Here is a 22598-nt window from a genome sequence, read left to right as displayed (position 1 = left end):
ATTGGACCACATAGATGCACGGCTAGGCCTAATCAACATCCAATCACTACACTTCTAGGCCTTTTTTGGGACACGAACAACATGAGAAAAAAAGGCCGCAGCAACTCGTGACCTCCTGTCCCGGCAAAAGGCTCCAACAACCAAACGGACGTCCAAATTTGATGTTAAATAATCTCACGTTGTTCCTTTAAACAGAATCCTACCAGTTTATATATGTTAGCAAGTGTCATGTAATCAGCAAGACGCATAAGAAAAGAGACCGTGACATGAATTGAGGGTTGTCTATCGAAGGAAATAATTGATTGTGGTCTATTAAAGGAAAGAATTGACCTTTGTCTATTAAAGGAAGGAATTGAGGGCCGAATATGAACAAAATAAAGTCGGGATGGATTTCCGGATTGTGGTATAAAAGGAAGGAATTGGGGGCTGTATATTGAAGGAAATAAATTAATGGTGGTTTATTAAAGGAAAGAATTGATCCTTGTCTCTTTAAGATTAAGAAAATAAATTACATGTGAGGCGTATTGGGTATTAAGGGAGATCGAGGGTGAGCCTGCCGGCCAGACTCACAACCGATGAATCATTTGGAGGTGCGGAGAGTTGGATGCTGGAATGCTCTAACAAAAAAGGATAAATGGAGCAATGTGCCGCACTAGCACGACGGAATTGTGTCTGTCTTTGGGCGCTAATGAAGGATTGGGCGAATTAAAAAGGAAGAATAAATTTCCAAAACGGAATTGTGGGATGTCTAATTCCTATTAAAAAGGAAAGGATAAGGCAAACTAAAAGGAAGAAGGATGGACCTTTGGGCTGCAAGTATACACATGCAGGATGATGGACGTGCACGCACATATCCGATATTCGACCGTGCTTTTTTCACGCCTTCAACAAATAGACCTCTTTTAGCCGAACACATACGACCACAACAACAATAAAAATCCATTCAGATAAATAAGAGCTTGACTCGCGCTTCATGAATGATTAATTTTACCTTTCATTCTATGTCAATCGTCTCAAGCCTACGTCGCATTCAATTTATGAATTTTTAATTACACACACCAATATACTCATCCAAATGTCGTCAACCTCCTAGATATGTCCCAGGTCCGACCGTTATTCTTATTCCCGTGCACCGCGATCCATGCCATCCACATACGTGAACTAGAGGTTGCAAATTCTATCATCACCTCAACGTAGTCATTGAAATGTCGCTCCTATGTAATATTTCGTGTCACTTTGTTAGAATGGTTCGTAAGAGTTTAGATTAGTGAGCCTCAAGTTATTACAGTTTCCAAAGCTCTCTCACACCATGAACAGAACATCAATAGTTGACATTACTCCACTACTCCTTCAACCCCTTTCCTTCCAGAACTAGGAAATCCATGAACGCATTAATTGTTTTTGCAAAGACAGTATGGCTGAAAACACAAATCTTTTTTATGTTGGGAATAATTGACGTCAATTAAAAATTAAATAACAATTATTATATTAGTTTATGTTAAGAAAGTTATTTTCTCCCGTTGCAACGCACGGGTATTTTTGCTAGTAATAATAATAATAATAATAATAATCTATCCCTAATACTAAAGCACGGATTGACTCCGTGGGTTCACCGTCACAATATGCTTCTTTCTGTAAATTTACGCTTTCAATTTGAATTTAAAATATATACGTGAGGTGGTACTAAATCTTGTCCGTCCAGGTTCGTTTTCACAGTTTCAGTTTCTTTCGGTAACCAGATAGGCCTAGCGAACGAACCAGCCCATGAGCGGACACAGCGAATCAAGCCCAACTATATCGATACCTCCACACCAGCTACGCGCCCTCGCCCCTAATCGGGAGAGGAGCCCCCGAACCCGCCGCCCTTCACAACGCAGGCGACCACCAGGCCACATCGCCCTGCCCTTTTCCCTTGCCTCCTTCCTTTCCCTCCCTCCTCTTCGCTCTCTCTCTCTCTCTCTCTCTCTCTCTCTCCGAACAGGAGCTCAAGCCCCGCCATGGCCGCTCCCGACCTCCTCCAAGCCCCGCCGCCCATGGACTCCCGCAGCTTCGAGTTCGTCCGGATCCGCCGTCTCCGCCTTCTCTACGCCTTCCTGCCGTCGTCCCTGGCGAGCCGCCGCGCCGCCTCGCCAAGTCCCCTGCATCGCGCCGCCGCCTGCTGTCGTTTCGCTCGGGAACGAGCGAGGCACTCGCTCGCCAGCTGCCCCGTGCTTCGTGCACGTGAGGAAAGAGAGGAGGGAAGAGAGGAGACCGGGTCACAAGGGGAGGGACAAGAGCGGGTGTGAGCTGCACACCGGCGGGGTCGTGCTGCTGCTGGTGCAGATCACCGGCGGGGGAGGGACCGGAGTTGAGAAACGACGCGGGGATAACCAAGGGTGCCGAGGCCCGTCCCTGTCAGAGGAGGGCACGGGGGCAGACCAAGTGCGTGCGCAGAGGATGCGGCCTCGACGAGGAGGCGGGAGGATACATCTTGCTGCTGCTCCGTGGATGTGAGAATGCGTGGGGATCTCTAATCCAGCTCCCAAGCATTTTGTGATGAGGGCTGGGCGTCGGCCGCCTCGGGCGAGCTACACTGGTTCCCACATCACCGCCTAGGCCTACCTCATGCAGTAGTTTTTTACCCACATGCAATCCTCCGATTCATGCGCCGCGTGGTTCCAAGATTCTTGCACGTCTGGTTGATGGGAATTAGCAGGCCCATACTCTACACTAGCCTTCTTTTCCTTCAAAATACAAAAGCTCAGGTTTTAATGTCTTATGCACCGGTACTAAATGTTTTAACCACCGAATAAAATAGTACCTAAGCACCAAATTAAAATGGGATTGGTTGCAAATCATCCACGAGAACAGACCAAGATAGTCCATCGAACGCAATGCATTGGGTATCATGGCCCTTGTGAAACCGTAGTACATCAATGCTGAATGTCAAAACGTTTAGTACAAACTATACTTTGCTTGGTCTTGAGAGGATAAAACCGACATAAAACTGATTATTATTCCGCCATAATTAAAATCTAGACTCCAAAGTCCCTGCGCGGGGGTTGCAGCAGTGGTCGTCGGTGTCGCCGAGCTGACTGCAGCGACCAGGCGCATGAGGATAAATGTGAAACGACAAGTGTGTGAAGTGGATAGCGATTAACAACTACAGGGAGACTGATTAGAATGCGGACCCTATTTTTCTGTTTTTTCTTCCTACATCCGGATGGCGCCTAGCATTGGCCAAAGAGATATCATTGTGGTGCCAACTATAATTAAAATGGATTTACAGGCTGTGCATAATAGTATATTTGTAGCGCCCTTGGGATTAATATACACTAGCATATTAAATTACTCCCAACCTAATAATAAATAACAGATAGAGGAAGTAGTAATGACAGTAAGTGTGATGACGTGTGCGGACCCTACGACCAAAGTGTTGATGAAAATAAAACTCCCACAAAATTATATACATGTCAATATTTTCTACCGTTGCAACCACGGGCCTAGCTATTTGCTGCCATTACATTTTGATCAATTCTCTCAAATACTAGCTTCATCCAAGAATTAAAAGGCCCTTGATCCAATTCTCTGGAACCAAGGCATTGTGCAGCTTTTGACAAAAAAAATATCCCGTTACATCGCACGGGTCATTTTCCTAGTAATAATAAAGCACGGATTGACTCCATGGGTTCACCATCACAATACGCTTTCTTCCCGTAAAATTACGCTTTTAGTTTAAATTTAAAACATATACGCAAGGTGGTACTAAAGCGTCAATTTCATTCAAATCGTTCGGCATCGAGAAAGCGAACGAAACAGCCCGTCCAAAAAAGGCCGAGCGAACGAAATAGCCCATGAGCTGTCCCCTGTAACCCAGGTAAAAACGTTGCACCTCACCTTACGTACATCATTTGGGCCACAGGATTACTCATGGGCCGGCAGGCATTAAGGCAAGAAAAATTAATTGCTTCATGCGGGAATTAAACTCACGACCTCATGTCACAACCACACAGGAACTACCAACTAAGCAATCTCATGTTCATTCAAAATAATAGGATACACAATCTAACTAATAATCCCACATCGCATTTTTACACCAAATTCCATTAAGTTATACACACACGACTGCGAGAATCAACGGGTAGAGATGGAAAAGAAAGCAACAGATAACAGACAGCTAAAGATGTATTTGCATGTCATGTCAGTCCAACAAATCACTATCCGTTGTGTTTTCATTTTTGCAAAGACTATTTTATTATTAATGGTAGCTGCTACGGATCAGTCAGATGATTAGGAAATCATCTGGCTAGCCAGCTGTACGATTCAAGCGCGGGTGGTCGTCCAATTCATGCGATGCAGTCAGTCTTCCTTCCCTTTCCATGCATCTACACACAACGTGCCCTGTGATCACACCTGTGACCTTCTGCACAAAATGAGGTTGCAGCAGCAACGCCTCGGCCGCGGCATCGTCGCCGGCAACCGCACAACAGTGGATGTTGCAATCCCGACGAGCACAGCTCCGACGAGACACGGTTCCATCTCTCGCCACGCAGCGAGACTCATGCTACGAAAAGTCTGAGCGACGCCGGCCATGTCCTCGCCGCTGGTGCCTCCATGTATGTGACTTTGCAGCTGCGCCACCCCCACCCCGTCCGTGGATGCTTCGCAGCACACACCAGCTCCCATGCCAGCACCGACAACGCCGGCGACGATTCAATGCAACCCCGGTGAAGCTTCAATGCACCTGTGGTGCTTCAATGCAGCTCCGGTGACGATTCAATGCAACTTTGGCTGCGCTTCATTGCAACCCAGCTGAGCGTTCAACGGCGTCGCGACGCTTCATTGTAGCTCCAGCGGCCCCATCGATGCTCCACTGCAGCAACGTGCATGGCGAGCTCCATGGCAGCATCCGCGCAGGCGGATGCTGTGACGCCGCGTGCGAAGGCAATGGGGGATGCACCGATTTAAGAATGACAACACATGGTGGCGCCAATAGATGCTTCGATGCAGTGCCCGCTATCGACAGCACGCAGCGGCTCCGATGGATGCTGCGACGCCGCGTGCGACGGCCATGACGGATGCACTGATGCAACAACGACAACACACGACGACGCTGATGGATGCTTCGATGCAGAGCCCACTATCGAAAGCACGCGGCCTCCGGTGGATGTCGCGACGTAGTCCTGTTGTGGTTCGCGACGATGTCATCCTCTCTAGCTTGTATCAATGGCAGCTATGAGCATGGCGGGATTTGCAGCTGCAGGGTGGCTGATGGGGCAGGGTAGCATCCATCCGGCGGTGGTGGCGGTGCCTCTCAGTTCCCAGTTGTGGTGGTTGGTGGTGCTTGCCATGGGATTGACGGCCTCTCCTGTGGCAGTTACGAACAAGGAAGAAAGGAAAAAAAAAGAGAAAACGAGTGGAGAAGAGGGATCGCGAGGAGACAAGGCTATTGGAGCAGTGGGTGGCCTCTCATGGGACACATGCCGCACATAGGAGCCGGTTTAAGGGAGTAAGAAATCATCTGACTGAAAGTAAACCTTTTCCATTATTAATTCGGCTATATACAGTGGAAAAATCAAAGAGTATCCTACTTAAGTACCCCCTCCGTAAATTAATATAAGAGCATTCAGATTACTATTTTAGTTATCTAAACATTCTTATATTAGTTTACAGAGAGAGTAGTTGCCTTATTTGTAATAACCACACTAACCTGAAAGTTAAGCACATCAACTAAGCTTGATTTTTCTCTGAAGGCAGTTCAAAGAGCTCAAAGGGATATTTTCCTACGTAGTCAAACTTTAAAATGTACACTGTCAAAGTGTTGTTATCTTGGTCATCTCCTCCCAATTGCACAATGTATCTTTATTATTAATTTCACCACAACAGAATTATTGTTCTTTTTTTGCTTGAGAATTATTTCACCACAACAGAATTATTGTACTTAGTATGCGAAACAACATGTTATTTCTCATCCTCAAACCAGAGTTCGGGTAATTCCTAAAACTTGAACTTCTTGCGTGGTCATGGCCTTTAGTAAGTCATCTGGTAGTTTCACAATAAAAAAATTGTTATTATCCTGAATTTTTTTTGTTCATGAGTGTTTTTTTTTTGTTCAGGAGTATCTCTCATGGGTCTCAAAATGATTTTTAAGGTATAGGGCCTATTTCTAAGTCACCAGTGATCGATCCCCCGCCGTTGCCGTTGATCCTTGCCGAGCTTCAAAGATCCGCTATCCGAAGTTACGCTACCACAAAACGCCAGTTCACTAATGTATTCTATTTTTTTTTGATTTTGTGTCTATACTGTAGTCCCATGCTGTACAATTCCTCTCAATGAATTAGATAATAATGTGCATCTTCCTATTTTTATATGTTTCGTTATCTGGTTGCTCTGGTTGATAAAGGAATTTGCATAGGTGCACTTAAATTGATTATTGTTATAGATGATGTATGACTTGCATGGTTCAATTTGGTACATTTTTGTTGCGCCTAAACTTAGGTATATACATGTTCATCGAGGTTGAAAAGTCATTATCGATATTTGAAATTATCAGGATCTCAGGTGCTGTCAGGTTGTTGTACGTGATATAGAGCAAGAAGAGTGCCAACCAGGACGCGGCAAGATCAAAAATAAGCATAATCTTGCATGTTTTCTTCCTTGCACATTTTGCTGCCGTGACAAAAAATTAACAATGTATTCCCGTTACAACGCATGAGCAATTTTCTTACTGAATTTAAGTACACATCAATATTTTCTCCCGTTGCAACACACGGGCATTTGTGCTAGTATATATATTATATATATATATATATTATATTATATATTTTATATATTATATATATCTATCCCTAATAATAAAGTACGGATTGACTCCGTGGGTTCACCATCATAATACGCTTCTTTCCGTGAGTTTACGCTTTCACTTGGAATTTAAAATATATACGCGATTCTCTATGTTGTTTGCAGCATTGTAAGTCCACGGGCCAGAAATTTAGTTATGGGCTGTTAAAAAAAGTTTGGACTCACCATCTGACCTCCCCTTCCCTTACCGAGGCAGCTAACAGAGTTTTCTTCCGCCTGTGATAAAAATTCCAGATTCTGATTATTAGTCCCACCTTGCCTCTTTACATCAAATCCTAGCAGCTTATACACGTTCAGAGTTGCACGAATCAACAAGCCAACAAAAGCCCAATCGAAAATGCTGAAGCGAGGCCGAGATGGAGCCCGAGACCAAGGTCATGTATGAATCAAAAATAGCAGCACTGGTGCCCAGCTTTATAAACGGAGAAAAGGGTAAAGAAGCAGAAGAGAGTTGGTCTGAAGAGAAGAGCGGAGAAGGAGAGCGCTGCTGGAGAAGGAACGGCGATGTGGATATCCACGCCGTGGGAGCTCGGTGGAGATTCCTTTTTTTAATGGATTTTTTAGGATCACTTTTTCAATGGCTCTCGATTGAGAAGCTGCTGGATGATGCGTGCTAAGCACCCATTGCAAAAAAAAAATCTAAATGAGCACCGATATAATTACTTGTTGTTGTTTAATGTTCATGTCTAGCACATCCTAGGAATACATCAGCATATACAATAATTAAAAGTGAGCAAAATATGGAAATAAGTATTCTTTGAGGGAGAAGATATTTGGAGCTCAAAGGGACTTACTGACAATTAAGGTATTCCTCAACTCTGGATGTCACCAATATCGTTGGTCAGATAGGGAGGAGACATCATTGGTCAGGCAGGGAGGAGAAACGAAGCGATGAGTGTGTCAACAATGCATCTTGTAATTACCTTATTTTTATAATCCACCCAAAATTTACAAAAAATTACCTATGATGGGGAACAAAGAAAAGCTTACTTTTTTACGGTGACAATGGCCAAGTTCAAATAGTGCAAAAGAAAAGAACGAAATATAATCTCGCAAATCAAATAACTAACATTTTCTAAAAAAAATAACAAAGTAAAAACCTGTTTGCTTTCGAATATTAAAAAAATTGTATATAAAGAATCTCACTTCATTGCGCCACTACTCTTTCATCCAAAAAAATCGTTTGCAAATCTTTTGAAAATTCTAACAAAAAACTTTTGGTTAGTTATTAGACTCTCGCATAGTATGCAACAATTCCACTGTCTGTATGTATATCCTGCTAAAAAAATTACACCATCCCACTTCCACCCGATGATAATACTAAGCCGAAGGAGGCGCCATCAAAGGACATCCTTGTGACTTTCTCAACTTTATATTACATACATGGTATGGATAAAAAAAATCCTTTTCTAATTGCAGACACCGCGTATGTGTGTGTTTTTTGAGATAAGGAGTATTTCAAATTCTTCTTGCTTTAAAAAATTCATGCTTTTCAATATGTTCACACTTTTTAGAAAATGCTTAAAATTCCCAAAAAATATTCCAACTTTTTAAACAACCATTTAAAATTGATCACCAAAATTTAAAAATTCTCTTTCATAAAAACATGTGTTCAAATAAATGTTCATTTTCAAAACATGTTTCAATTCTAATAAAAATGTTAAAATTTCAAAAAAATAGTTATTTTAAAATAAATAAATATTTTTGTTTTGTGAAAAATAAAATATAAAACTGACTACTAGACTATTCCATGCACCACTACTCTTCCATCACATGAAAGATGTTAGAGTTGCTTCTTTACGTCCACACTTCATACTTCGAAAAGCAATAACAGTATAAACTTATTGTTGATATTTATAATAACTATATATAAGAAATGGTGCGCACTATCACACGGAGCAGGTTTTATGAATGGCACGTACTATCACAAATGGAGCAGGTTTTAGAATGTCGCGTACTATCACACGGAGTAGGTTTATGAATGACGCGTACTATCACACACGGAACGGGTTTTACGAATGGCGCCTACTATCACAAGCAGCAGGTTTTATGATATTTTTCGCCCGTTGCAACGCACGGGCATTTGTACTAGTATTATTTTATTATCTTTCCCTAATAATAAAGCACGGATTGACTCCGTGGGTTCACCGTCACAATACGCTTCTTCCCGTGAATTTACGCTTTCAGTTTAAATTTTAAACATATTCGAGGTGGTACTAAATAAAACTATACAAAAAACGTTGGGCTGAACAAACACTTCCATACTCCCGCTTGGGCCACGTTCGCAGCGCCCTTGCCGGTGCGCCCACAATTGGCTGGGCCTCAGCCTTCGAACCAGGGAACGCCAGGCTTGGATCAAGCCTTTGTACGATTGAAAGACGAAGCAAGTTATCAATTCGAGATAGTAGTTCTAAAAAAACTATCCAAGATCGCCGCACGTCTTCCGTTGAGATGCGGACTCTGTGTCCAACTCTACATCGCTGCCTCCTCTAATTCCTCCCGTAAATATCGATTGATTCACGTGGAGGCTGAAGAGCTGCGCTAGGGTTTCAGGGATCGGAAGTGGTTTTGACGGCAGGCCCATGGCATCGAGCGCAGCGACGATGGGATGGGGAGGCGGTGGCCCTCTGACAGAGGAGGCGATGAGCGTCGGCTTGGCTGAGTTAGAGTGCGTCCTCGCGTCCCGCTCCGAAGACATCAACGCAAGCGCCGTGCGCCGCCAACTCACTCCGCCGAGGCGATCTCTATGTATCGCGATCATGAGTAGTCCGACCCCCTTGCTGCTGCATGCTCTAGGAAGGGGTCTAGGACGCCGTGGGCATCAGTGAGAGCCTGAGGGCGCTCTGTGCCAAGATGGACTCCACGACGTTCTTCCGGTTTGTTGCAGCGCGACGGAAGAGATTGACGCAGCCTGCGGTCATGTGCTGCTTGGATCCGGGCAAGTCCGTCATGGACGCGATCGCCGACGTGTTCCCGATGGACCAACTGGAGTTGAAAAACCTGCAAACCTTGCCTGGGGCCTGGACATGCACCCTCATCCTGGAGGAAACCGTGCAGGCGCTGCCCGGCCCAGACCCGGAGATCAGGCTGGCACGACCCTTGCGGCGGGCTACGCTAACCATGCGCGGGGACCTAAGCCGTCTCCCTCGCGTGACCCACTTGGCAAACTCGGCGGCTTCCGCTCCGGCTTGCAAAGGTCGCTGCTCCTGCTGGCCGGCAACTGTCCGCTCGCCAACCTCGCAAGCCCGCAGCTTCCCGAAACAAAGGTCCCCATTCACATCTCCTTTGTGCTGCAGACAGGACTGGATAACCCTTGCTGCCTAGATGTGATCTATATTCAGAATGTGGCAGTGGCACATGTAATGCAAAGCAACGTCTAATCTCTATAGCTTTTCATCCAGTAAGTTAGCACGGCAACAGGTAATGACGGATGTCAATTTCTAATCATACGTGAATGATTATGCTGAAATAACAACACAAAGTATTGTTGAATTTTAAGAGAATTCATATATATAGTAAAAACCAAAAATCCCACAAATATGATGACTTATCTATAGAATTTTATGCTCAACATGTTAGTTTGATCTCCTCCGACTATCATTTATATGAACGTTCTTCTCTTTTCCGGTTGTGTGACATGGATTACTGAATTTTAGAGAATATATATGTTTTACGATTTTTGGTGATGTTTTGCTCAAGCAAAGAAGAAATTTAATTATGCTAATAGTTTTTGTAAATTAATTACTTTGCGCCAGAACTTTTTATTAAATGTTTTTCCCAGGCGTAAAACTAAAATATGGAGTCATAATCAGCCCTTATTTTAGTTTTGGAGAAACACTAAGTGACACAGAAAATACGAACATATAACATGTCTGCATGTATTTCTGGCTTTTCATTGCCATGGTTAGATTACCTGAAACTATTGAATGAGAGGCTTTTAGTTTCAGTTATCAAATTCTAAAGCTGGATCCCTTCATCAGTTGGTGATTTTGTATATGTTGTGCCACATATCTCATTCAAGATTTACCGTCAAATCAGTTTTTCTTCTCTCACACAGATGCTCCATGTCATAAATAGTTTACGGATCATTTTGATATTCCTACAGATATGTGAAATAATGTTGCTGTGAACATATACTAATCTGTTAGGTGCTCTCAAGTTATGCACTTGAGTTAATCATCGAAGATCAATATTGAGCATTTAACATTTTAATTATTATTTATGCACCTCTATGCACCTCCTGAAAAGTGCGTACATACTAAAAGAATAAGATACCTCCTTTTATTGGCATACTCTTGAGCTTTATTAATCCTGACTAGGATACATATAGATTCATTCAGTAAATCAGTATAAAAAATAGTCTTGAAAATTTCTAGCCCATGTTGATGACTAGCTCAACTGCTCTGTTGCCACTGTTTGCCCCTCAGATCCTCCTTATCAATTGCAATCTCTGTTTGCACAAGTTAAGACCTCCTCCGCCTTACCAACAGCTCTCCTTGATGGTGTCTTCCCATAAAAGTATTGACCCTACATCGGAACCGATTCTACATCTCATCGTTTTCTCCCGTTGCAACGCACGGGCAATTTTCCTAGTCTATCCCTAATAATAAAGCACGGATTGACTCCGTGGGTTCATCGTCACAATACGCTTCTTCCCGTAAATATACGCTTTCAGTTTTTTTCACCTATATTATTTTCTATATCCAAAGTGGTACTAATATTACATTACAGTGTTTGTTTCCTACGTTTGATCGTTCGTCTGATTCCACCTATCGATCGCTCGGCATGGGCCTTCATAGGTCGTGTGCTTGGTTTCCACCGATCAATTGCTAGGTATGGGCCAGCCCATTTAATTAGAAGCCAGCGCTGATCGTTATGTGTTTTTCTACCTGGGGCGTCTGGGCTGGCCCATTTGGAGTAACAAGCTTGTGACACGTAAAAATATCGCAAAAGCTGTGGGAAAAGTGGAAATCGAACTCACGAGCTACCTCTCGTCAAACAGAGACACTAACCAGTTAAGCTAATGACATATTATTTTCTACATTCAAGGTGGTCCTATTTTACCTGCGTATCCAACGGTTCGTTTTTGCCTCCACATCCACGCTCGCTGCATTGGGCTGCTTTGACCTGGCCCATCCATGTGCAACTTCCCGGCCCGTCTATGCCGCAATCAATTGTGCCAGCCTACAGTTATGCTAGAGGAGGGTCTTTCTACAGTCGAAATAATCCCACCTTGCTCTTTTACTCCCTCCGGTCCTTTTTACTCTGCACATTGGTTTTGTCGAAAGTCAAACTTTGCTAAGTTTGGCCAAATTTATATTAAAAATTATTAACATCTATAATATCTAATAAATATAATATGAAAATATATTACAAGATGAATCTAAAGATATTAGTGTTGTTATGTGAATGTTTATAATTTTTTATATAAAGTTGGTCAAAGTTGAATGGGATTGACTTTGGACAAACCTAATATGCAAAGTAAAAAGGACCGGAGGGAGTACATCCAATATCGCCCATTTATATACCTACAGCCTAGAGAATCAACAAGTGGCCTGAAATCAAGAAGGGAACAAAGAAAACGAAAAGGAAATCAACAAACGGCTCTTTGAAGAAATTAACTCAGCAACGCCACAGAGGAAGCCACAGAGGAAAAAGGAATCAACAAACGGCCATGAAAGGCAGAAACAGGGCGGCTCGGTGGTGCATAGCCAAGGAGGAGGCTGGCAGCGATGGCCAGAAGCACAACAGCTGCATGAGGGGAAGGTCATGGTGGAGTAGGACGGCGCCGGGTAGTGGTGCTGGACGCCGACCCATAGCCAGCAGGATGCGGCGGGACGTCCATGGCGCTCCGGCAGGTTGCAGACGACAGAGGGGGGGATCGGAGATTAGTGCGGGAGAGAGGCGCGCGGCTGCGGAGCTCACTCACCTCGCCTGTGAACCCCGCTGGGCGACGGCGAGCAAGGGGAGGTGCGGGAGACTGAGGGCGCACACAGGTGAGGAGGACCAAGGTAGGAGAAGGGGGCGAGACAAACTGCGGAGGAGATGGGCTCGCCGACGGAAGCGCAGGACAGGTCGTAGGCTGGATGGAGAGATTAATCGTAAGGAGAAGAGGCCGCGCGATGACCATCTTGTAGATAAGATAAGGCACGCACTTGCCGATCGCCTACTGCTTTTTCTTATCGATTAAAAGCTACTGGATGGACTATTATTACTTGGGCTGCTATTTGTTTGTATGACTAAGGCTTAATGTTCAAAGAGTGGCGTTTTGGCACATGGAAGCGCGTGCTCCTGATTTTTAAAATGTGTTCTAATCATATTCTGAAATGTCAAAAAATTTCAAACAAAAACTTGGCGCATACATCTCGATATTGTACATGCTCACAAAGTCGTTTCGCGAAAAACCGACAACTTATGTGTCGCGTGTGAAAAAAATAAAATCCGATGTTAAAAATTGTTTTTCACAAGACATCCTTTTATCTTTTTTACACAAGGCACAAAAATATCGATTTTCTCCGAAACTTGATGTGCACATATATAATATTGAGATGTATGCGCCAAATTTTTGTTTAGAATTTTTCACGCTTTGAAATATTTTTTCGCATGCAGGAGCGCGCGCTCCCGGGAGCACCAGTGGATTTTCGTTAATGTTCATGCCTATCATATCTTACAAATGCATTAGTAGTTACAATAATTAAAATACGTGTCACTGGAATATTAGAAAGAAATATTTCTTAAAGGAAATGATATTTGGAGCTCTCTTGTGGACTAGCTGGTTATCAATACATTCCTCCACTCTAGATGTTACCGGTGCCGTTGGTGAGATATAGAGGAGAGAGGGAGGGATGAAGATTTGAGAGAGTACGCCAACGGTGCATGTTGCTCGAACTGGGTGAAGGAGGGGCCGCGTCCTATTTCGCCCCTATCGTCAGCTAGAGAGAGACAGAGAGGCGTGTGGTGATGGATACGACTACCATTTCCTTGGTCCTTCAGGTGGCTACTCACCTTCGTTGTACCAACTCTCCCACAGCTCTACATGCCTCAATCCTGGTCCTCCTTGAGCCCTTATGATGGTTTCAAAGGAAGTTGCTGCGTTGGCGCAATCGGTGCGCTCCTACTGCCGACGACAGCGTAGGAACAAAAGAGCACCATACGTTGTAAACTCTTTACTGTCTAGCCGGTCATCTTATATTCAAAGTGGGAAAGTATAAAATATGAATTCATGATAAGACGAGGAATAATCTAACGGATTGAGAGATATAGCTCAGTATTTCACCACAACAGATAAACTCTCAAATATCACGTGAACTCTGATATTTATTTTATACCCGTTGCAACAAACGGGCTCTTTTGCTAGAACACTTCTGCCAATAATGTGCACGCCGGTAATCAGGGCCTAAAAAGGATGTTGCTATATCAGTTCCATTTATTCACCAAGGGTCAGATATGCAGATAGCCGGTTATGTAATATGCAAGACAAAGAAGGGACCCAGTTTCTTAACAGCTCCAAAAACCTGTTGGGGTGGCCGATTATTTTTTGTTAAGCAAGTGCTACAAAATTATATTTCATTTTCTGCTTTAAAATTGCATCGTTGCATCCTGATGAGTAACTATAGTGATTTGGCTTTGCATAGATTTTATACAAAGATTTGCTCACATTGAGCATCATATTGGTAATTATGCATTTGAAAGGAAGTTCTTTTCTTGGAAAGCAAAGGTAGTAGAGTTTGATCCAAACCCAATGATCTTTTTCCTCAATTGCTTGTGCAATATATGGAAGTGGCATACACTTGATCGATAATCTGCTGAAAACTTTATAGGACAATGTCACATGTATATCTAAATCATATCATTTTCTGTTTTTTAAGGATCAGCATTGCATGCCAGTAGTTTCACACCAAAGTAAAGATAACGGAGGCAGAAGCGGATTGTGCACAATGAGGTAAACTATTGAGTAACGCAAACTCTCATTATTTTTATAATATCCATTGCAACACAAGGGATCTTTTTTGCATGCACAATTTTCATGAACAATAGATGTATTTTGCACATAATTGAATACATATAAACTTTTCTCCCGTTGCAACGCACGGGCATTTGTGCTAGTTATATAATAAAGCACGGATTGACTTCGTGGGTTCATCGTCACAATACGCTTATTTTTGTGAATTTACGCTTTCATATCCATTAATCTATTCTATTAAGTGAAAGAAAAAAAGATTCGATGGACACTGTCTCTCCCGCACGAGAACGAGAGACGCCCGGCGCTAGGGTTCCCTCCCCCGCCGCGCCCATCGCTCCGCTCCCGGCTACCCTCGCTACTCTCTCCCATCCCCTTGCACTCGCTGTCATAGTCCCCCGCTGTTGGTCATGACAGAGACAGCTTCTATCGCGCGGCGAGGTGGAGCACGCTCAACGCGGCTGGGGGCGGCTCAGCTAATCGGTGTAGAGCGTCGGGGGCGGCTGGATCGACAGTGGCGGTTGGAGCTTGCAGAACGGCGCCGTTGGAGGTCAACGTGGTGGCTCGAGCGGCTGGGGGCGGAACGGCTGCTCGATGTAGAACGGCGGGGACGGCTGGATCGGCGATGGAGGCTGTAGCTTGTAGAACGGCTGCGACGGAGGCTGGAGCTTGTAGATCAGCGGGCCAACCTGAGCAACAGCTCCAAGGAGGACGCCACTAGGTGCCTGGTCTAGCTGGGGGACCTCATCGATGCCAATAAGTTGGGAGGCAGTGCTGCTGGCAGCAACATGCTGCACCTCCCTGTCGACGGCGTGGCTACTGCAGGTACCACACAAATTAACCTTCCTCATAGTAATATTCGATCATTGTGAGTTGCTGGAATTTGTACCACAAACATTTTCTGATAACATCAATCTGAATCTCTAAAGGCAGGAAGAAAGAGAGAAACATGATGAAAATTGTATTGCCGATTTTAGCAGGCATGCTGGTGCACACATGCTTATCCATTGTGATATGAGTTTGCAGGTCAAAGACATAGTGTACTATGCTCATGCATATGTGACATAAACCAATTCTACATTATGCTGCTTAGTGCTCGCACATACTGCAAAATTACAAGGCCTGGGAGAGTTGAGCACTTGTGAAGGTTTTGGGACACGAAGCCCCATTGATGGTTTTGAATTTTCAAAGCTTCAAAGATGTTGCAGCTGTGACAAACAATTTTCACCCATCACATATGATTGGACAAGGTTGTTTTGGCAACGTCCAATGTTGCCGTTGTGGAGTTCACTTGAAGAAGAACATCGGTCGAGCATTACAATGTTGCATCCGCCGAGTTCGCCACCGAACCGTCCAATGTCGCCTCTGCTGAGTTCGCCGGAGGAAGAACATCAGCCGTCCGAATGTGCTACACCAGAGGTATGTATCAGCTTTTCCCAAATTAGTCCAACATTGTGGTATGTATCAGCTTTTCCCAAATTAGGCCAACGTTGTTGGATATAGCTTGAATCAAAAAGAATCTTTGAAACCTGGGCGTGTACTAATGTTTCTTGTACTTTTTTCTCTTTAATCCGAGCATCCAATCTATGTAAGCCGGGTGTTGCCTGTACATTATATTAGTCCATTGTTTGTAAGTCCCTGTTTGATTCCCGATTTGCTCTCTGTTTGATTCAAATCCATGACCAAATAAGTTCATGAACAGTTTTCTGCTTGCTCCCTGTTTGACTCAAGTCTTAAAGATTCATATTTAGTTAGATAGGTTCAGTGTTTTAGAATAATATTTGAGAAGCTTCTCTATTGGCTGGCATCCCCGATGGCAGTTGTAGAAATGTAGCTAAGGAAAGAGTGCCTCATAATTCATTGGATGTAGATCAATAGGGTGTAAAAGACTTTGAGTTTCTAGCTTTCATAAAATTTACACATGTACTCCCTCCGTCCTATAATGTAAGACCATTTTGCAAGCTTAACAGTATGTTGTGGTTGGTCCTTAAACTTGAACAATAAGTGTGTGAATTGAGGTTCAGGCCATATTTAATTAGCAACTAATTATCTTGTGGCGCTTTGGCCCTAATGTATCCACAGTCTAACCATTGGATTGAATATCCATCAGAAGATTGTAGCCATTCCTGACTCCATGCCCTTTTCAAGTGGAGTTGCAGAAATGCAGAGTATGAATGGGGAAACGATCATATATGTCAACAACTACAATATGATTTATCTTGATAGAGATGCATTGGATTCTCAAGTAGTTTTAATTTTTTCTAGATATCTCAAGTAATTAAGAGTCTGCAATTCATGAAAAACAAAAAGAAGGTCTCATGTCAGCAGCTCAAGCTAATCAAGTACCAAAAATAAAAGGGACCAGTAGTCAGGTTCAATTAACCAAATGTTTCACATCTATTAACCTGTATCTTGATTGAGATGCACTGGGTTCACAAGTATTTTTAGTGTTTTTTCTAGACAACTAACAAAAGGAAGGTATTCTATTAGCTGATCAAGCTAATTTTGTGTTTTTTCTAGATAGCTAACAAAAGGAAGGTATTCTATTAGCTGATCAAGCTAATTAAGTAAAAAGAATTAAAGAGACCAGTAGTCAGGTTCGATTAACCAAACGCATCACGTCTATTAACCTGTACTCATAGTAGCCCACGTTGTTCAATATTGCTTGGATATTTGCCCCTTTTTTACAAATCAAAATAAGTCTTTGTAACCTGGGCGTTTTCTAAAGTTGTATGCACTTTTTTCTGTTTAATCTGGGTGTCCAATCTCTGTAAGTTGGGTGTTTCTTGTATTTTATATTAGGTGTTACCTATACTTTATATTAGTCCAACGTTTGTCAGTCTGTGTTTAATTCCCTATTTGCTCCCTATGGACAAATAAGTTATTTTTCTCCCAGTTTGATTAAAGTTCTGAAATATGCATAGATGCTACACTTATGTCAGTAAACGAACAAAAAACTAGGAATGATCTTTTAGTCAGTTTTGTGTCACCGAGTAAATCTGTGCTTGAGATTACAATTACTTTGAACAGAGAAATTAAGAAAAATATCTGGAATCATCATCACCCCTTAACCGATTCGGCGGCAGGATGTAGAAATCCAATCTACTTGGTGGAGACATACTGGCATGTGATGCCATCCAACTAATAGTTGTTATATGCCTTCCATTGTGTTTGAATTTTTTCTCTTGCATTGCCTGGACTACCTGATAGAAGCTCCTGTCAGCTAATATTATTATGCCTGGAGCGGCAAGCATGTCCATATTCTGTGCTGCCAGCGGCAAGCAATACAGCGTAGGTTTTGTAAGTGCTAACATGGTAAATTAATAGGGATTATCTAATCTTTTTGTATTAAGGAGTTCTATGCGTTTGCATCATGCAAAGATTATTGTACTATTAATTACTCTATACTGGAGAAGTCAAAGAGTATCACACTTAGGGTCAGTTACATAGTTGAAACATTTGTAACCAGACATTGACCTGAAAGTTAGGCACACTAGTTAAGTTTGATTCTTTTAACAGAAGGATTTTATTTATATGGCATTAAGCACACTTTACAAATAGCAGCTCGAGTGGCTGAGCACTCATTGCTGATAGCTCAATATAGGTAGGACATCGTTCCAGATTAGTATCTAAACCTTGATCTGAATGTAGGCAAGTAGAGCTGAAAGGTTTATCTTGCACTTTGACAGCAAGTCTAGCCTGATGGTGTGCCTTGAGATTCAGACTCATGTGCACTTTGAGTATTCTGCATGGATGAAATGACGGTGTGGTCTGGATAGCAGCTAAGATTGGCCGGATAGCCCATGGACCTGCTTTAGTAACATCAGGTTCTACAACAGCTGAGGCAAGCACGGCATAGTCTGTCAAAAACTTCGGATCTTGCACATGTAGTTGAGCTGCAATCTTCACCGCCAATAGCAGTCCATAAGCCTCTACCTGCAGAGCTGATGCTACTGGTGGCGACACAGTAGAGATGTATACATGTTCGGTATGTTGCCCGTTAATTTTTAAGAAAACACCTATGTCCGCCTTTGCTATAGCTTGTCCTGGCTCCAACGACCAAGCTGCATCTGAGTATATTTGTGTACCTAAAAAAATCTATTGTAGACTGAGAAGTAACAACACTAGAGAGCTTTAGCAGTTCTGGCTGACTATGATCTCCCTTCGGAGTTGAATCGTGAACCTGTAACTCCTTAATCAGTGAAATGTACAATGCACAATATCAAACTGTTCTTATCTTTCTCACCTCCTCCCAATTCCACAATCATTTTTTGTTATTAATTTCACCACAACAGAATTATTGTAATAGTGTGCATCTTCGTGATTTTATATATTTTCCTGTGTGGTTACTTTGTTTAACAAAATAATTTGCTTGATGCGCTTAGAAATAATACTGTTATATATGGTGTGTGACTTGCATGGTTTAATTTGGTACATTTTCGTTACTACTAAACTAAGACATACATGTTCACTGAGGACGAACGGTCATTATTGACTTTCAAATTATAAAATATGTGGAAGCTATGTTTCAACTCCTGAGGTGTGTCCCTAGCAGGATCTTCCTTGGTAGTCAAATGTATAATGTATAAAAATTTGAAGGGCGAAATTAAAGGACAGTGGCATAAATCATAAACCTCGGTAACATCGGAAGGTGAAGATTCTGATGGAGAAATGAAAGAGAAGGGGTGAAATTAAAGGACAGTGGCATATTAAACCACAAACCACAATAAGATCAGAAGGAGAAGATGGAAGATGGAAGTGGCAACACAAATGAGTCACTTGGTGCATACGAGGATTTTGTTCTCCCGTTGCAACGCACGGGCTGTTTTGCCGGTAATTATACAATAAAGTTACAGTAGGACATGATGGGATTTGATGTAATATGTACTAACCATTCTAATAAAAAGTTCAGTTAAGTTTTGTGTGGATGAAGTGTTTGAAGATCAAGGAGGTATTCATATGAGAAGAATAAGCAGAGACAAGAGTTCAAGCCTGAGGATGCCCAGGGCACCCCAAGTAAATATTCAAGAAGACTCGAGCGTCTAAGTTTGGGGATGCCTCGGGAGGCATTTCATATTTCTTCGACAATTATTAGTATGCTTCGGTTTTTGTTTTGTTCATATGATATGTGTAAATTCTTGGAGCGTCATGTGCATTTTATTTTCCTTGTAATAATGCACCATGCTAGTATGAGATAGTCCTTGGTTGATTTATAGAATGTACTTTGCACTTCACTTATATCTTTTGAGTATGTCTTTATAGAATACTTCATGTGCTTCACTTATATCGTTTGAAGTTTGGATGCCTGTTTCTCTACATATAGAAAACTATTATTCATAGAATGCTCTTTTGCTTCACTTATATTTATTAGAGCATGGGCAAGTATTTTGTAGAAAGTATTAAACTCTCATGCTTGAATTATATCTATTTAGAGAGTCAATATGAATTGGTCATTCACATGGTTAGTCATAAAATCCTACATAAAACTTGTAGATCATTTAATATAATATGTTTGATTTCTTGCAATAGTTTTGCGATATTAAGATGGTGATATGAGGGGGTACCAGTGAATAATTATGGTTTAGTAAGAATATTGGTGTTAAGGTTTGCGATTCCCTATGCATGCACGTACAATCTCTAGTTATGCAGCGAAGTTATATCCTACTCATGGTAGTATTCAATGTTAAGTATTTGCAATGCATGATTATGACCGTTGTCGCTCTCTAGTTGGTCGCTTCTCAATCTATTTGCTAGCCTTCGCCTGTACTAAGCAAGAATTTTTCTTGTGCATCCAAACCCTTAAACCAAAGATTTTTCAAGATGAGTCCACCATATCAACCTATATGGTATCCAAGTAAATTTGCATGTGCCACCCCTAAACATTCAAACAAGAATCGGTTTTGTGTGCTTGTACCGCTCGTGGAGTGGTAGAGGGTGGTTAGTACCTTCCATGCTAAGTGGGTTATTCTCATGATAAGTGTTTATTCACTTGTCATTGCACGAGAGAGGCTGGTAATTGGGATTCCCAGTCCTGTAATCAAAATAAAGAAAAATTATAATGAAATGAACTCCCCCGGAAAGTTGATTTTATGGAGGGCACCCAAGGATTCCGCCAGCCATGACTTTTGTTTGAATGGCTGAGGGGGAGAAAACTTTACCTTTCCGCTTGGGGACCATCGATAATGTGTTTAACATGGAAGATATTGAGAATCTTCGGCCATGACATCACAGGAAAAGTACACCTTTCAAAATGAATTCATCTTTGATTTAAGCTTTGAGCTCTGGCACCTCTACATATCCATGCTTCCCTTTGCGAAAGGTCTATCTATTTACTTTTACGTTATTTACTTTTAATGTTGAGCTATCACCTTCTCATTCAAGCACCTGTTGGGAGCATTATTGTCATTTTTATGCATTAGGTGTAGCTAATGTTGTGTGCGCCATGACTGGATCAATGATTGAGCATGACGGGCTAGGGATGGCGTCCTTTAACATTTTTGTTCTCAAAGGCATGATTGTTTGTTGGTATGCCCGAGTATTGATATCTTCATATCAAATGATAGACTATTGCTTTCAATCACTCATATCTTAATATTTATGACCCGACAAGATTATTTAACCGACATTATGCTAGGTAGTATTCAAGATCAAAATCTAATTTTTTATCATTTAGCTACTCAAGAATGAGCAGGAATTAAGCCTGGGGATGCTGATACATCTCCGTCGTATCTATAATTTTTTATTGTTCCATGCCGTTATTTTACAACTTCTACATACTTTTGGCAACAGTTTATATGATTTTCTTGGACTAACATATTGATCTAGTGCCCAGTGTTAGTTCCTATTTGTTGCATGTTTTTTTCGCGTTATATCCATACCGAATGAAGTCCAAATGCGATAAAAATTTATGAAGAATTATTTTGGGATATATGTGATTTTTGGGAAGAAGAATCAATGCGAGATGATGCCCATGGGGGACACAAGCCCAGAGGGTGCGCCCCCTACCCAGGGCGTGCCTAGCAGGCTTGTGGGTCCCCTGTAAGGCAGTTGGTGCCCTTCTTTCGCCGCAAAAATAAAATATTCAGAAGAAAATCACCTCAAAATGTTAGCCCAATCGGAGTTACAAATCTCCGAGAATTTAAGAAACGATGAAGGGCCAGAAACCAGGAATGTGAAACAAAAGAGCACACACACACACACACATAGAGAGAGAGATCCAATCTTGAAGGGGCTCCTGCCCTCTCAGAGCCTTGGACTAGAGGGGAAACTGCCCTCCCATCTATGGGGGATGCCAAGGAAAAATAAGGAGGGGGATATCTCCCCCTCTTTCCCGTGGCTCCGGAACGTAGGTTGGGAAACCATCGTGACACCGATCTACACCAACAACTTTGCCACCGTCAACACCAACTTTCTCCCCTTCTATGCAACGGTGTAACTATGGAAGCCCTCGATTCAATCACAAACTAATCACACAAGCAAACGAGTATGATCAAGATTAGAGACTCACGGGGAGATATCACAACAAAACTCTAAACACAAATAAAGTCATACAAGCTTCACATTACAAGCCAGAGTCTCAAGCGCTCGAATACATAAGCTCAAACATAAACGAGTCATCGGAATCAACACTATCCGAGTACAGACATAAGTCAAACAAGTTTCCATAAGATGGCTAGCACAAACAGGGATACAGATCGAAGAGGCGCAGGCCTCCTGCCTGGCATCCTCCTAAACTACTCCTAGTTGTCGGCGGCCTGCATGTAGTAGTAGGCACCCTCGGGGTAGTGGCGTTTGTCGA

This window comes from Triticum urartu, chromosome 4 (assembly GCF_003073215.2).
Source record: "Triticum urartu cultivar G1812 chromosome 4, Tu2.1, whole genome shotgun sequence".
NCBI lineage: Eukaryota > Viridiplantae > Streptophyta > Magnoliopsida > Poales > Poaceae > Triticum > Triticum urartu.
Note: the sequence above shows the minus strand (reverse complement) of the source record.